The sequence below is a fragment of the Corythoichthys intestinalis genome, unplaced genomic scaffold (genome assembly GCF_030265065.1).
Source record: "Corythoichthys intestinalis isolate RoL2023-P3 unplaced genomic scaffold, ASM3026506v1 HiC_scaffold_23, whole genome shotgun sequence".
Taxonomy (NCBI): Eukaryota; Metazoa; Chordata; class Actinopteri; order Syngnathiformes; family Syngnathidae; genus Corythoichthys; species Corythoichthys intestinalis.
Genome location: NW_026651592.1, coordinates 10,397,090 through 10,400,659, shown reverse-complemented (window position 1 = coordinate 10,400,659; position 3,570 = coordinate 10,397,090).

Here is a 3,570-nt window from a genome sequence, read left to right as displayed (position 1 = left end):
TACTCCTCATATTGTTTGTGGTGGTATTTCGCTAAATGCTTGATTAGGTTGGTTGCATTAAAACTTCTTACAGCTTTACCACTACACTTGACTTTATTGTGGCATATGTTGCACTCTGCCTCTTCGTCTTTGTCGTCCTTTAAGTTGAAATGATCCCACACAGCTGACATTTTTACCGATAAAGTCTCTCGGTAAATTAGGAAACGGTAATGTAAATGTAGTGCGTTGAAAGTGTGCCGTAAAATGCGGACCGGATTTTAGGGAAACCGAAGCAAAAACTGGAATGGGTTATGTAAATCAGTGCGCTGGAAAACCCGGACCGGACTTTTTAGAAAAACTGGATCGGAAGTCTGGATCGGAATTTTTCCCGTGTTCTGATCCGATACCGATGCGCATTTTTTTGGCCATATCGGCGTCCGATCAGATCCAAATATCGGATCGGGACATCTCTAGTATTGATAAACATTAGACTTTCATATATTTTAGATTCATTACACAACTGAAGGAGTTCAAGCCTTTTATTGTTTTAATATTGATGGTTTTGGCAAAAAAGTCAAGAAAAAACAAAAATCCCTATCTCAAAAAATTAGCATATCATGAAAAGGTACTCTAAAGAAGCTACTAACCTAAACATCTGATTCAACGAATTACAGGCATGCAAAATGGTTAGGGGTGAAAAAGGTGACAAAGTAACATGGACACAAGGCATGCGCGGAAAAGTGCGTTTCATAGTGCAACCAGAGACATCTCGAATTAAACACAGTACATAATAATTTAACATATACAAGTCTAAATCTCTCATCCTGAAATCAGAACATATAAGACGCATTAAGAGGCAAATTATACAAAATCTAAATTATAAAATGTACGGTTATGTCCGATTTCCATTAAGCAGAGAACAGCTGTACTCCCATCTCCCACTATTGTCAGTCATTTGTTGTCACGAGAAGAGAGTGGCGGTGATAGGTCTAGGACTAGGTCATCGGACTAGAGCAGGGGTCCCCACCTTTTTTGCACCACGGACCATTGTTATTTGGGTCTTTTTTTCACGGATCGGTGTTCGGACAAATTTTGCAACCCTTCAAAAATTGCAACGATGTGGTTCTGCACATGCGCGTAACGTTAAACATAGCCGCAAAATGCGCAAATGCAGCGATTTCAAAGTCAAGACTACACAAACTTTCTTGAAAGAAAGGAATATTAACTTACGTTTGATCATGAAAGGACTTGTAAAAAAGTTCTCTACAGGTACATCCTGCCATGTTAGCTGCACGTAAAAAACTGCACACCGCTTTCACCATTAACGACTTCGCCTTGTCGTTAAGCATTAATTAAGAAGGCCGCTTCACAAAGATACGATGTTGGAAATTGCAGCAAGGTTTTCAATGCTCTCGTAGCGATGTCAGGATATTCCGGAATGACTTTAATCCAGAACCTTGGTAGAGTTGTTGTCTCAAATGTACGTTTAATAAGGTCGCCGTCATTTGTGGTATCTACAAGTTGATCCTCCTGTTGCACAGACATGCTCGAATCACTCGGTTTTATTCACAAACGGGTCACGAATCCACTCCTTCACCGTTCGTTGGTCTTCTAGGTTGTAGACTCGTCAGGTGCCCTTTTCGCCGTAAAAATATCTCCAAAGACGTCTGTTTTCCAGTCATCTTCGCTCGTGTGGGGGCTAATTATTTCCGGGAACAAATGTGCTGCGCCCGCGGCCTAGTAATACGCAAAGACAAGCGCACATAGATACAGTATATTATATACACAAACAAGATGTACTGCTAGCAGTCCAATCAGTGGATTCCTATGACGGCATTCTAATCGATCCCATAGTATTATATCTAGAGTAGACAGGGATATTGGTGTGTTAAGCAGGGGCACAGGGTTAATTCGGCCAGAATGCGGTCGTTATTAAATTAATATTTCTGTGCGGCCCGGTAGTAAATGCGCACCGGAACCGGTCCGCGGCCCGGCAGATGGGAACCCCTGGACTAGAGTGTAGTTTTGAGCATGGACTATGGTTTTGAAGTTAACGGTTTCACTCGCTCGTTGACAGACCCCACCCCACCCTGCCCCATTTTTTGCTCCTCGGATCTACGTGATTCAGAAGAATGACCCATTTTGATTTCAAAATGGCGAAATTTCGCCGAAAGGTGGCAAGTTGCATGCCTGGAATTAACTCAAAACCCCTGCGAAAGATTCCTGAGGCTTTTGAAAACTCCCAGCCTGGTTCATTACTCAAAACCGCAATCATAGGCAAGACTGCCGACCTGACTGCTGTCCAGAAGACCATCATTGACACCCTCAAGCAAGAGGCTAAGACACAGAAAGAAATTTCTGAGCAAATAGGCTGTTCCCAGAGTGCTGTATCAAGGCACCTCAGTGGGAAGTCTGTGGGAAGGAAAAAGTGTGGCAGGAAACACTGCACAATCAGAAGAGGTGACCGCACCATGAGAAAGATTGTGGAGAAGGGCCGATTCCAGACCTTGGGGGACCTGCAGAAACAGTGGACTGAGTCTGGAGTGGAAACATCCAGAGCCATTGTGCACAGGTGTGTGCTGGAAATGGGCTACAGGTGCCGCATTCCCCAGGTCAAGCCACTTTTGAACCTGAAACAGTGGCCATAGCCCCTGGCCTGGGCTACAGAGAAGCAGCACTGGTCTGTTGCTCAGTGGTCCAAAGTACTTTTTTCAGATGAAAGCAAATTTTGCATGTCATTCGGAAATCAAAGTACCAGAGTTTGGAGGAAGACTGGGGAGATGGAATTGGTCTACTGTGTTTTATCAAGGGCAGGGTCAATGCAGCTAGCTATCAGGAGATTTTGGAGCACTTCATGCTTCCATCTGCTGAAAAGCTTAATGGAGATGAAGATTTCATTTTTCAGCACGACCTGGCACCTGCTCACAGTGCCAAAACCACTGGTAAATGGTTTACTGACCATGGCATTACTGTGCTCAATTGGCCTGCCAACTCTCCTGACCTGAACCCCATAGAGAATCTGTGGGATATTGTGAAGAGGAAGTTGAGAGACACCAGACCCAACACTGTGGATGAGCTTAAGGCCGCAATTGAATCATCCATAACGCTTCAGCAGTGCCACAGGCTCATTGCATCCATGCCACTCCGCACTGAAGCAGTCATTTTTGCAAAAGGATTCCCGACCAAGTATTGTGTGCATAGCTGGTATAATTAATTGAAGGTTGACTTTTTTTGTATTAAAAAACACTTTTTTGTATCGGTCGGATGAAATATAGTAATTTTTTGAGATAGCGATTTTTGTTTTTTCTTGACTTTTTCTTTTGACAAAATCATCAATATTAAAACAATAAAAGGCTTGAACTCCTTCAGTTGTGTGTAATGAATCTAAAATATATGAAAGTCTAATGTTCATCAGTAAATTACAGAAAATAATTAACTTTATCACAATATGCTAATTTTTTAGAAGGACTAGTATTTTTCCGCAAATAAATCGCAATACAGTTTCCATTTGTGCGTTCCTCTGTATTATAGTAGGTACAGTGGTATGAAAAAGTATCTGAAACTTTTGGAATTTCTCACATTTCTGCATAA